The sequence below is a fragment of the Leopardus geoffroyi genome, chromosome B4 (assembly GCF_018350155.1).
Source record: "Leopardus geoffroyi isolate Oge1 chromosome B4, O.geoffroyi_Oge1_pat1.0, whole genome shotgun sequence".
NCBI lineage: Eukaryota > Metazoa > Chordata > Mammalia > Carnivora > Felidae > Leopardus > Leopardus geoffroyi.
Window position 1 is genome coordinate 131,313,480 of NC_059341.1, and position 13,805 is coordinate 131,327,284.

The window sequence follows — 13,805 nt, forward strand, 5'->3', positions numbered from 1 at the left end:
CACCCTCAGATTGCATCACCCAGACCCCACCCCCTAAACTCCCGAGCCCCTCACCCTGTCCTACTTTGTTTCTTTGTTTGTTTGTTCCATAGAACGGATCGCCTTCTGGCATCTTCTACACTTGACTTAAGGAGAGTTAGCTCTGCTGTTTATTGTCCCACTCCTGACACCAACATGTCGGCTCTTCAGGGGCGAAGCTCTTTGCCTGTGTTGCTCGCCCACGTGTGACAGGCTTCTGGTACCCTGCCTGGCACATAGTGTATACTCTACGAATGCCTTCCTTATAGCTTCCCTCTGAGCCTCGACTTTCTCCCTGAAACTCCCACTGTACTAGGTATTGTTCAAATGCCCAGGAGACAAAATGACCCGGGGCGGGGGGTAGGTTGCTGACCTGGTCTCTGTCCCCACTTCTAGGCTCACTCTTAATCTTGTCCTCACCTTTAAGCTCTATCATCCTTAAAGCCCTCCCAGGCCCCTGCGCTGTCATACCTCCGGGCCTTTGCACGTGCTGCGTCTCTTTTCACCCCGCGGACTCCCGGGTGTCATTCAAAGCCCTGGTTAGGAGTTACCTCTTCCCTGGGGTCCTCCATGATACTCCCACCCCCCAAAGTCCTGAGAGACTCCTCCCCTCCTTCCTCCGAGTGACTTCCGTGCCTCGTGTGCGTTTCTCAGCGTGTGGGGCCCCCGTCTCACTGGGGCTCGTCTGCATGTGCGTTCTGTCATCAGACTGTGAGCTCCTTGAAGGGAGAGGCTGGGCTCTGTGTCCCCGTCTGTCCCAGAGCCTGGGACACGGCAGCCGCCTAGCCAAGTGTGTGCTTGTTGCACACGACAGAGCAAATCTGACACGAGCCAGAACAGAACAAAGACTGTGCTGAAGACCCTTTCAAGGTCACCGGCTGGCAGGGAATGAACAATGTCTTATTATTTGATCATTTATTTATACTCTGTTTTCGAGTAGGATTCGAGGCGGCCCGGGATGAAAGGCACAGATGTGACAAAAACAAAACCCCGTGTCTCGAACGCCTTCTCTCTTTTCCGCGACCGGCTCTTCCTCCCTGGCCTATGAACAGGCCCGGGTCTCTGTTCTCCTAACAAAAGCACCCCAACCGTCCTCAGGTCTCTGTCCCTGTGCGGCCAGCCTCTCAAGCCGGGCCTCCGATGCCTGACCCCCCGACCTCCGCTGCCCCCCGCCTCACTTGCTCACCTGTCACGTGACCAGCTCCTAGGTCAGCGGCTACCTCTGTGACTATAGTGGACACAGAGCCCTGGTGGGACCAGACCCCTCGCCACATCTCTCCCCTTCTCTGGCCCCTTGTTTCCCTTGGCTCTCAGGCCGCCACACTCTCGACCTTTCCTTCTATGGCTCGGCTTCTCCTCCCCAGCCCCCCTTGTAGGCGGCCTTCCTCTGTCCGTCCCAGGTCCCCCCGCTCCCGGGCCCGTCTCCTACATACTTCCAATGTTCCAATGACTGCGGTTACCCCTGGGATTCGTTAGGGTCCTTCTAGAAACAGAGGATCCCCCCCCCCGCCCCGCCCCTGCCCCAACCTCAGTGGCTGAGCACAGTGCTTCTTTCCCACTGACATAAAGGCCATTCGGCAGCAAGGGCAGGGAAGGGGGCTCTGCTCTCTCTGGTCACCTAGGAACGCAGGCCCCTTCCACTTGCCTGCCATTGACCCTGGCTCTGTGCTGCGGGAGGAATATGCCTCTGGACAAGGACAGGTGGACGAGGCTGTGGGGGAGAGCACAGGGCGAGTCAGGTGGCCCTGAGTCCCTGACTCAGCCTGTCCGCTTGGTGTCCCCACCAGCGGGCACAGTCAGCCTGTCTCTCTGAGCACCCTTTTTCTCTGCCCCTAGGGGAATGTGCCCCTCACCTTTAGACTGTTACGAGGCCCCATGAAACAGGATGGACTCATCCTGTGCTGATAGGGGAGTCCTCCGTGGGCGGGGACGAGCTCCCTGCTCCCACATTCGCACGTTTCTTGGGCCCAGGAGACCCCTCCCAGGCGGCTGAACCCAGGAGTCGGGCACGTGGTTGGAAGAAGGAGTCAAGATCCAGCCGTGGGTGGCTTGCTGCCAGGGACTGTGCGGGGACATCCCGGCCGGAGGGCAGCCGTGTGCCTGGCTCCTCCTTTATAAATTCATGGCCGAGTGTGGGGACTCACCCAGGGGACCGAGTCAGCCTTCCGGCCGGCACTCAGAGCCTATGCCGATTGTCAAATCCATCACCCTCGGTCAATGGCATGACAGTGGGCATATGTCACTGGCTCTTGAAGTCAGACAGGCTGGACCCTTCTGTCCTCTTTAAGGAAAGGGGCGCTGACGTTGATGGAGCGCGTACTGGGGGCCAGACATTCTCCTAAGTGTTTGACATCCACACTCCCTGAACTCTCGCGATAGCCCTGGGAGGAGGGGTGGGTCATCACCCCCATCCACAGACCCGGGCACCAGGACTTGGGAATTGCAGGACAAGCACGGCGACGGGGAGGCTTCCCAGACAGCGAATGTTTCCAAGGCGCAGTGGCTTCGTTTTGAGCTCTCCGCTGACCCACATCGTCGACTCTCTTAGGACCACGAGACAGAAAGGCAAGAGGCACGGACTTGGGAACAGGAACACCTGGGCTTACCGCCTCGAGTCCGGCGCTGGCCGGCTGAGGCGTGTTGTCCCAGCCACTTCTACCTCTTGAAGTCTCAGTTGTCTCATCTGTCAAATGGGCACAGCTATGCTGCTCTCTGAGGGGCGAGTCAGAGAGCTTTTTAGCAAACCGACAAGGTCTGTCATGTAAGCTGTCGTCTCCTGCTTAGACGCTTCGTAGGGGCTTCTCCTGTTTGCTCTGGCTCCTTCCTCGGCAGCCTCTTCTCCGCACAGCAGCCAGAGGGACTTTCTGGGGGGGGACACAGAATCAATTCACGTCACATCCTTGCTTAAAGCCTTTAAGTGGGTTCACATGTGTGCCGGGTACCCTGAATAATCTGGCTCTGCCTTTAGCTGTCTCTCTCTTCAGCCCCCCTTGGCCTCCTTTCTGTTGTTTCAACGCACTATGCTCTCTCCCGCCCCAGGGCCTTTGCACCTGCTCGCCGCGCTCCCTGGAACGTGCGTTTCTCTCGCTCTTTGCCTGGGCAGCACCACGCCTCCTTCGGATTGCTGCGGAAACCTTATGCTCAGGGAGGTTTCTTTCTTGCTGCCTTTATCTAAATTAGGTCCCCTGGTTTTCTTCTCTTGTCTTCTTTCACCTCGCACGATCCATCATTGGAGTTTTACTCGTGCCCGCGGTTTTTGTTTTGATGTGTGTCTCCCTCTCAGAATGTGAACTCCACGGGGACAGGCGCCTCCTCCCCTCTGCCCACCACCATGGTGCCCGGCACCGAAGGGCACTTGAACGAACGGAACTGCTTCCTGCTGTTTCCCCAGGCCGCCCGCAGCGGCTGTTCCCCGTCCTGGGCTAGAAAGTGTGAGAGTGAGCACGAGTCTGGCCCAGATGCGGCGGCCGACAGGCGGCCCAGAGCTCTTCCCACCTCCACCCCCCCCCCCACCCACCCCAGATCTCATTTCACCCTCGTGACATGTAAGCCTCGATTTCTTCGTTCGCGAAACGGAGAGCTGGGTGGGAAAGTCAGACGTGATAAGGGATAGAAGCATCCGGCGCCGTGAGGGTATTTTAAAAACGCTGCTCCGTCCCCATCTTACCAACGTCCTCGGTCCCTCCGGGACTGGTGTTTCGCCCATTTTGCAGGTGGGGATGCCGAGGCCCGGAGAAGTTGAGCAGTTAGCCCAAGGGCACAGCGGCAGAGCTGGGCACGAGACGGGGTCCCCCGCATTCTGCGTGCGATCAGCCTGCCTCGTCCACCTGCCGGGCGACGGCACCGGCTCCAGCATCTTCCCTGCAGGAGCAGGTACACAGAAGGCGCTCCTGTGCTCACGGGCCCCGAGGAGAAGCCGGACGCGTCTCTCATACCCCGGCCTCTGGTCTCAGAAGAGCAGCTTGAGCATCTCTCTCTCCTGCCTCCGTCCCAAGTCCCCTCCTCGCAGCCTCCCGAGACGGGACCGCGGCCACCTCCGCAGAGCCAGCCCCAGGGGACCAGGTCTCCTGTCCCCGGGACCCCTGGGACACCGCTCGCCGACTGACCTATATTCCGCTCCACTGCTATTTGCCGTCTTTGTCCCCTCCCGCCCAGCACGCAACCCCACCCTGCCCAAACACTCCCGTCCCTCCAAGGACGTTGTAAAAATAAAACGATCACAACCTGGCCCTCGGGGAACCTTGGCTTTACGGTACGTCCTGTTCGCAGCGGGGCGTGGCGTTCGCAACCCAGTTTGCAGCCGGGGAAGAGGACCCAAGGCAGGGGGGCGTGGGGAGGGGAGGGGAGAGGAAGGTACTCACCCGTGCTCGTGGGGGTGGGTGGATGTGGGAGCGGAAGACAGTGGGGGAAGGCCAAGGGGAAGGGGAGACACCAAAAGGGGTGAGAAGTCACAGCGACCCCAGGGTAACAAGGTTGGGGGCTCAGATGCCCCCCGGAGCCAGTGGAGCCCCAGAAAGGGCGGCGGGCAGGTGGAAGCAGGGCAGAGAAGGTCCTGGAAGAGAATCCGTGGAAGGGAAGGGCTGGACGGGAGAAGGGCGCAGGAGATGCACCAATGGCCGAAACTGAGCTCCCGGGACATCGGACCGGGCCGTTTGTGGAAAACAGACACCGCGGATGTGAGAGAGTCCAGGAGGAGACCAGCCTGAAGGCTGCAGAGTTGGGGGGGGGGGGTTGGGTGGCAAGACAGGAAGCAAGTTCACCTTGAAGTCGGAGGTGGTTGCCCTGAAAGGGGGCCCAGCTTTCATCTTCGCCGGGATGTCATTTCTCCCAGAGTTTTCCAGAAAACTCTTCAAGCCCAGCAAGTCCGGGCTCCGTTATGTTTGATGGTCTGTTCTTTGACTTCTCTTACTGACAGAGGCAGGATTTGCACCCCGGACTCTGTGTTCTCCAAGCCCGGGCTCTTACTGAGGGTCCCCCCCACCCCCTGTTGCCTCTACAGTGGAGCGGGTGGGGATTTCAGCCAGTCCTGAAGGAGGGGTGGGGTTGCTGAAGCAGGAGTGGGGAGGGAGGGCGTCCAGGAGGGCCTGCTGTATGGACCACACGGAAATGGAAAATGGAGGGAAAGGCAGCTGTGCGGGGTGCAACACTTTCGATTCCTGTGCCTTACTTATCTGCCAGGGCCCAGGATGAAGGTCGCCTCCTCCAGGAAGACTTCCGTAGTGAGTTAGGCTATGCTAACTGCTAGCAAAGCACTCCAGGGCCCCAGCGGCTTCACAAAGGAAGTTTCTTTCTCACTCAGAGCGGCAAGTGAGTGAAAGCTGGCTGGGGCGAGGCGGGCGGGCTCTGTTCCACGGTTACATGGGGGCTCGGGTTCCTCCTGGGCAGGGCTCCATCATCCTCCAGGACAGAGGTTGGCAAGCTATGACCGGGGCTTGTAAATAAAGTTTTATTGGGACACAGCCACGCCCACCTAGTAACATATCCTCTAAGGTTGCTTTAGTGCTGCTATGGCAGCAGCATGAAGAAGCTGAGACAGGGGCGCCTGGGTGGCGCAGTCGGTTAAGCGTCTGACTTCAGCCAGGTCACGATCTCGCGGTCCGTGAGTTTGAGCCCCGCGTCGGGCTCTGTGCTGATGGCTCAGAGCCTGGAGCCTGCTTGGGATTCTGGGTCTCCCTCTCTCCCTGCCCCTCCCCCGCTCATGCTCTGTGTCTCTCTCTCTCTGTCAAAAATAAATAAACATTAAAAAAAAAAAAGCTGAGACAGAGAACTGTGGCCATAAAATTAGAATATTTGCCCTCTGGCCTCTCTGGAAAACATTTGCTGATCCTTGCTGTGGGGCTCTGGAGGCCTAGGGAGAGAGAGCGGGGAGGTTTCTACGGGCCAGGCTGGGTGTCCTTTGGGCCCACATTCCACTGGTGACAGCTGGCCATGTGACCCCACCGTGCTGCAGGCAGCCGGGACCTGTGTTCTTCCTGGTGCTTGGGACGAAGAGGACGCAGGGTCTGGTGAACACATAACCTCGTCCCTCCACACCCCTCCTCCTTGGCTTTGAGCCTCTTCTCCCCCTGCTCCCTGCACACCTGCCCCCGCGGGATGGGTAGCCCTGTGTCCACAAAGGCTGAGACCGTGCCTGTCTTGTTTATCGCTGTCTGCCCCAGGCTCGGCGCAGAATAGGTGTTCTAGAAATGGTATTGAAGAAAGGAATGAATTGTTTCTGTCCTGTCTGCTCCCGGTGCCCTTTGTAAATACCTCGGATCTGGCACTGACCTCACTGTATTACACTCATTCTGTGCCTGTTTTCCCCATTGCCAGATCCTGGTCTCTGTGCCACCGGTTTCTTTCCAGGTGTCGCCTGTGTGGTGACAGCATGCCAGGCCCTGGGCATGTCTTTGGGAACAAAGCCGCGTCCTCAGGGGGCTTACGGTCCAGTGGGAGAGACGGCCAACGGGCAGAGAATCACACAATCGTGCAAATAAATTTAAAACGACCTCGGTGATCACATGCGCTGAAAGAAAGGGCCCGAGTAGCTGCTCCGAGCGCATCCAAGGAGAGATGAGCGAATCCGTGATTCAGGGAGGGCTCCCCTGAGGAGGTGACATTTGGGCTGTAACCTGATGTACACGCCGACGTGAACCGGGTGGAGGGAAGACGGGCAGGGGGAGCAGCCTAAGCAAAGGCCCAGTGGTCAGGGAGACCATAACCTCACCCGGGACAACGGCGACGTCATTAATGTTATTATGGCTCAGACCACAGAGCGCTTGGTATGTGACGGACCGTGGATTAAGCTCTTTACGTGTATTATGTCAGTGAATCTGCATGATGCTATGAGAGAGGCACTCAGCGGAGCCCGGGCTGTTAATGTCCAGCCCACACTCGTTCTGTCCGCCCCAGAGGTGCCCTGGGCACAGGTCTCCTTCTTGTCTGCCGTCTGCGAGGGGCGGGCTGGAAGGGCCGGGGGGTCCACACTACTTCCCAGGAGTGCCCTTGGCAATGACACATGAGAACTGGGGGGGCAGATATCCCAGCTACCTTGCCCCTGGGTGGGGGATTCCGCGGCAGCCCCAACAGCGGAGGTCCCCGGCTGATAGGTCGGCCCCGTTGCCCACAGGAGTAGCTCCCCCCTCAAGCCACACTTCATTGGCTTTTGTTCCCTCCCTGCTGTGCTCCTGGGGTCACCTCCAAAATTACTTGCTCCTGAACATTTGTCTCCGGGGCTGTTTGTGGAGTAAGCAGAGCTGAGCATTGGTTTGTTTTATATATATATAAATATATATGTATATATATATTTATATATATATACTTATATTTATATATATATATTTATATATATATATATATATATTTTGTAAACGTTTATTTATTTTTGAGACAGAATGCGAGTGGGAGAGGGGCAGGGAGAAAGGGAGCCTCAGAATCCGAAGCAGGCTCCAGGCCCCGAGCCATCAGCGCCGAACCCGACGCGGGGCTCGAACCCACAAACCGTGAGATCATGACCTGAGCCGAAGTCAGAGGCTCAACCGACCGAGCCACCCAGGCGCCCTGAAACTAAGACACTGTTAAGGATCCCGTCTAATAGATGAGGAGTTAAGTAAACACAGAGCGGATGGAGGGTCTCTGAAGCCAAAGCACCCACTGTGTGTAACGTGTGTGTGTGTGCGTGTGTGCGTGGGCCTGTGTGGGTACAACACCACAGCGGAGGCCGGGGAGGCCTGTGCGCGGCCAGGACGAGGTTTTCGGGTCATTGGCTTCGGGGCACAGGAGGCTGTCGAAGGGCTTCATGCAGACAGGTGACACGTTCTGATGGATGCTGAGACAGCGTCACCGTGGTGACCGAGGCAAGCTTGGATTCGAGGAGTTTGAGCACACGCAAGGGGACGGCTGGCAGTCGCTGGGGGTGCCCTGGGGACCTGCCACGGAGCTCACTCACAGGTCTCTGGAGCTCTGGGAGGGCACCACGAAGGCCAGGGAGGAACTGGGCGTCAGAGGGGCCGGGTTCCCTGCACCCGGCCCACAGTGTTCATCTCAGAAAGGGGGACTCACACTTTGTGTCTAAGCTGCTCCCCTCCCCACGCCCCTTTCCTGCCCTCTTAGGTCCCAGGGTCCCCCACGCCTGCCCCCTGCCCCGGGACCTCCATTAGGGAAGGTCTGTGCCCGGAGCCCGGCACCCCCCGCAGCCCAGCTGGGGGCTGGCGGCTGCAGGGGGAAGGCCAGCCGGGCCTCCTGACCGGGCAGGCCCCAGAGGCCAGCACGTGGCCGGCCGGGTGCCGGCCGTTTCTGTCCCAGCGCCCTCTGCGGCCCGCCACCGCTCGGGCAGATGGTCTCGGAAGGGAGCGCGGACTGATCGGGGTCAGGAGGGTCCGTCGGCCCATCTTCTGCTCTGTCTCTGCGGGCGCCTCTGCCCTTGCCACTGTCCTGGAGAGGCCGACGAGCTCAGCTGGCCCGGGGCACACTGCACAGCACGGTGAGGGGTAACGTGACGCGGCCCAGGCGACCAGGAGTGCCGGGCTTGGGGGCCGTGCATCCTGGGGGCTTTGGCGGGACTGGAGGGTGGGAGGGTGGCGGGAGGGTGACAAGGGCTGCGGGCCACCCTGCGGATGCCTCAGGGAGACAGCCCCTTGCTGGGTGGCTTGTGGACCCCAGTGGAGGTCCCCACCGGAGGGAGTCGAGGGAACTCACGCTTGCTGAGAGCCTGGTCGTCAGTTAAGGGTTACCTCGGGCTATTACCTGCCCCTTACCACCCCGTCGTAACCCCCGCGCCCATCCTTCCTGGGGGACCTTTCCCCAGCCCCCCCTTCCTGTGGGTTCTAGTCTGCAAAGTCCAGTGTTTACTATGCGGTCGTCCCTTGCACACCGTCAAGGACAGCCGCTTCCCTGCAGGCCCGTTCTCGAACATTCCCAGCTGTGGTGTCCTTCCTGGGCCTGCTCCGCCCCCCCCCCCCCCCGGGCTGCGTCTCAGCGACCAAAAGAGCACGGGTTCCGGGTGGGTTCTAGTCCATGACTGAACTTGAGTGGTGGGGGCTTCAGTTAAGCCTCAGTCTCCTCATCTGGAAAGTGGGGAAAATCATGCCCCCCTGGCAAGGCTCTGAGGCTCGAGACGTGGGTTGTGAGTGCTGAGCACAGAGAAGAACAAGCCTTCCCTCCTTGTTAGCCATGTGGCTGGGGTAGGTCCACCTCCCTGGGCCTCAGCTCCCTCGGCTGTAAAATGGGCTTGGCCTGCCCTGTCTGGGGAAGGGGGGGGGGTGGGCAGGAAGGGAAGGCATTGGCATGTTAGCTGCAGGGGCTATGCACTGGGACATCTCGCGATGAGAGGTTTGGGGAGATGAAGGTGCCTCCCCACCCCACCCCGGCCCAGCCGCAGTCTGGGATCTTAAGAGCCTCTCCTGCCCCACGTGGCTCTCGCACCCTCTGTCTCTCATTTCCAAGGGTCAGTGGAAGCCTCCCTCAGGCCCTTGCTCTGATTTGGAGCCCACTGATGGGTCTGGTGCTGGGTCAGTCCTGCGTGGGGCCCTCGGGGCTGCCCCTGCTGTGACCGAAGTCGGACGCTCAACCGACTGAGCCACCCAGGCGCCCCTCAAGGCTCATCTCTGAGCACCTGTTCACCAATGCGTTGTATCTGCGACCCTTTCAGGGGCGGTGGTCCCAGTGCTCGGCAGAGAAGGGCAGGTGGAAACCCCGGGAGAGTGAGGGCAGGGGAGGAGGCTCTGTGGAATCAGGGCTGCTGCTCCTCTCTGCCTCAGGACCTTTGAACGTGCTGTGTCTGCTGGCTGATAAGCCATTTCCTTGTTTCTCTGCGGGGCTCCTGCTTGTTCACACCTCAGCAGAGAAGCTTTTGCTAGACAGCCTCCTCCCCAAGGCAAACCAGGCCTCCTTGAAAATCTTATTCAGAGGGCTTTGAAATCTTGTGTCCCCTCGAGCCGTTTTTACAACCTGGTTATACGTGTATTTGTGAACCTGCTTACTGTCTCTCCTCCATGAGGCAAGGCGAGGGGCCTCTCCAATCCTGTTCGGCCCAGAAGATCCTGCCCGTATAACAGGGCCTGGCACGTGGCTGGTGCTCAAAAGGCCAAGGTCTGTGGAGACACACTGTCCCCGTGCCTGGTGCTGTTCACTAAGCCCTCTTGCCCGCGGGCCGTGCGTTAGTCCAACCTTACAATTACAGAGGCCCCTGAGGCTTGGGCCCTCCCCAGGAGGCAAGAGGTAGGCTCGGACCCAGGTCTCCCGGCCCCCAGTCGGGTCCCCCCACTCTTCTCTGGACCACGGTGGGCCACATCCCAGGGCTCACTTGTGGGGGGACTCAGGCCTCCCAGCCCCAGAGCTCCTTCGGATGAAAGATGGGGGGCAGCAGACTCGGACCCTGGGGAGCGTACAAGATGGGCCGAGAGCAAACACAGTCGTGGCAGGACGCGAACGGTGACTGTTGCCGCGTGGCTGAGGGTTCGTCTGGTACGGATGGCCAGGTCATGAATTCTGGCCAATGGGGGGAGGTGATATTAAGGCCCAGAGCAGTGAGGTGATTTGCACAAGACCATTCAGCGAGGATGCGCCTGAGCAGAGATCTGAACCCAGAGCCGTCTGACTCCAGAGCCTAGAAGGTTGGTTTCGGGGCTGTTGCTGCCTTCTGCCTGGAGAGCAGGCAGGGGCTGAGGGACGGCTGATGCGAAAGGGCCAACCTGGCACAAAGCGGGGCTCTCAGGGCCAAATCCTCTCGCTGCACCCTCTTCCACTTTGGCTGCAGAGCCCCGACACCCCCCGGGAAGTTGGAGCCCCTGTTGGATCCATTGAGGACGCAAAGGGCTGGGGACACAAAAGGCTCCCAGATGCCAAGAAGACGGCCTGAGGTCACAGAAAGAGGCCTGAGTCGGAGGGACCCCAGGTTGGAGTCCTGACTTACCGGCCAGGTGAGTCACCTCACCGGCTGGGCTTCACTTGCCTCTTGCGTGACGTTGGGCGCAAAGCGTCCGCTTCAAAGAATTGCCGTACAAAGTGACATCGGGAACCCGTGCGTGAATTGCCGATACATGGCTCCCGGCGCCGTTTCTCGAACTTCGCTTGAAAACTTTCTTTTGCACCGGCAGGGATCCACCATGACCCGGGTCCTGCGTGCTCCCGGTTTGAATACCACCTTGCAAATGATACCGCGCCCAAGAAAGTTCTGGACTCGTTCTGAGCCCGCGAACTCGCCCTAGTCCTGGGCTGCCATAGTCGGTGCTTCCAAACGGAACGCGGTGCCAACCGAGGATTGGATAAGTTTGATCCTCGGACAGCTCTTCTCTGAAGACTCGTACTCCGCATACGGACATCAGGGTGGGGGGCGGGGGTGAGTCAGAGGCAAGCCAAGTGTCACAATGTCCACCTACAGACTGAAGCCCCGACTTTACCCAGCCTGCGGGAACCAGAGCCGGCCGGTCCTCCAGTTGTGTGTGTAGGGCCAGGCCTCAGCCTATCTTAATTTTATTTACTCCCCCCAAACCGGAAATACATTTTAGTTTTTTTTTTTTTTAACGTTTATTCATTTTTGAAAGACAGAGCGTGAGCAGGGGAGGGGCAGAGAGAGGGGGAGACGGAGAATCCGAAGCGGGCTCCAGGTTCCGAGCTGTCAGCCCAGAGCCCGACGCGGGGCTCGAACCCATGAACCGTGAGATCACGACCCGAGCCGAAGTCAGACGCTCAACCGAGCCACCCAGGCACCCCGAAACAACATTTGAGTTTTTAAGCCACAACGGAAAAGCAGCAGGTGCCAGGGAGGTACCTGCCACGTGGGGAGTGTGGGCCTCCTCCCCGCCCTCCCCCACCCCAAGCATCCCCTGACCTTTGATGGTGGAAAGTCTTGTCCAAGTCCAACCTATAACCTTCAGAACAGGGTCCCCTGGACTGTGAGTGCAGTGGACGAAGCTCTTGGGATTTGAGGAAAACAGATAAGCTTTGAGCACAGCTGGGCTGTAGCATCTTTTTTTCCACCCCCCCTTCAGCTGTGGCAGCTTGCTCCTGATTTCTCTGGAAAGGCAGCTCCTAATTAGAATGGATCGAAGAGTCTTTGCTCCAGCTCTGTTCTCAGTCTCGATTGAATTGTTGCTTTAGGACTTAATCTGCTGCAGTCGCTGGTGGGCTAGGACCCTTGGCTCTCTGGGCTGCCTCTCAGGCTCAGGCAAGCTGGCACCCGGAGGTGGGGGGGGGGTACCCTGCTGGCACCCGGAGCGGGGGGCCCAAGAGCTCTGCATCACACCCCTGCACCTCTCCTTCCAGCTTCCTTTTCTGCTCTATTTTTCTCCACACCTGCTTTCTCTCCCTTGAATTTCCTTTCATTAACAACCCAAGGCTGTCCAGGGTGCCAAGTCCCCGCTGGTGGGAGTGCAAATTGGTACAATTGCTGTGGAGGGCAATTTGTCAAATGCTATTAAAAGCCTTAAAAAAAATGCATAGGCTCTGACCTGGAGAGGCCCCTTCTAGGAATTTGTCCTAGAATATAATAATTGGACAGGGGTCCACAAATCTGTGCAAAAGGCTGTTGCCCTCAGTGCTTTTCATGAGTGACAACTTGGAAACCTGCAACTCATCTCCAGGGGGCCGTGAACAATGACCACGTGATAAACCAACCATAAAAGAACCTTTTGGAGCTGATCGGAGAAATCTGAGATGTTGACTATCAGTGGCTCCTAAGGAACGACTTATTAATTTTATCAGGTGTGATAATGACCTTGGTATTGGTTTAGAGACACATGACAGGAGGGTCGGTGTCTGGTTTAAGCTGTTGTAACAATAGGATTGGGGAAGGGAGATAGGAAGAAGCAATTCTGGCCAAATCTGGCAAGTTCTGAATCCGGCTGACAGGTTAGTGAGTCCCCACCACGCTCTTCTAATTTTGGGCACAGTTTAAAATTTTCATGATTTTAAAAAGAAAGAAAATGGCCATGTAAAACCCTATTTTTTGACCTGAAGTGATGTCCACAAGATACTGCTAAGTGGGAAGAGAAAAAAATCCCCAAGAGCATACGTGGCATTATCCGATATTTTTGGTTTCACAAATATACATGGAACATTATATGCAGAAGAAAAAGGAGGAAGCACACCCACCGGAATGTTAATGGTGGCCATTTCCGGTGGGAGGATATGAATAATTTTCACTTTCTTCTTTATACTTCTTGAGCGTTTCTGACTTGCTTTTCCTTTTGCAGTACGCATACGTTATTACGCTTATAAAAAAAAAAAAAGCCACAGTTACTAGAGAAAATTTGGAAATCACCTGCTATACATTGGGCATTACTATCCACCAGGCCTGGCCAAAGGAGGTTTGACATATCTTAATTCACACGCGGTAATTGGCCAGGTTGATGCTAGGATGCCCGTTAGATAGATGGGGTAGCTGACCACCAGGGAGAGTGAATGCTTTGCCTATGGACACACAGCTGCATTTCTTGAAAATAATTTTTTTTAACCTTTATTTCTGAGAGAGCGAGAGAGAGAGAGAGAGGCAGAGGCAGAGTGTGAGCGGAGGAGGGGCAGAGAGAGAGGGAGACATAGAAACCAAAGCAGGCTCCGGGCTCTGAGCCATCAGCACAGACCCTGATGCGGGGCTCAAACTCACCAACAGTGAGATTATGACCTGAGCCCAAGTCGGATGCTTAGCCGACTGAGCCACCCAGGCGCCCCCTCGCACACTTGGATTTCTAATTCCACTCTTCTGATGGGAAGCCGGTGCTCTTGCCACAGAAGCCCAGCTTCTTCTAGAGGAATTTAAGGAGTATCAGGCGGGAGCCCTGCCCTCCAGGAACCGACACTGTCTTGACCCC

General features: G+C 57.7%; 1 long non-coding RNA gene across 1 annotated transcript in view; it reads left to right on the forward strand.

Moving 5' to 3' along the window:
• Positions 1 to 4,262, forward strand: part of LOC123591472 — a 28,533-nt gene extending 24,271 nt beyond the window's left edge. Inside the window, exon 2 of the long non-coding RNA XR_006709355.1 lies at positions 3,732 to 4,262. This is a non-coding gene — a long non-coding RNA (uncharacterized LOC123591472). The remainder of the gene's footprint in view (positions 1 to 3,731) is intronic.
• The last annotated feature ends 9,543 nt before the right edge of the window (positions 4,263 to 13,805 follow it).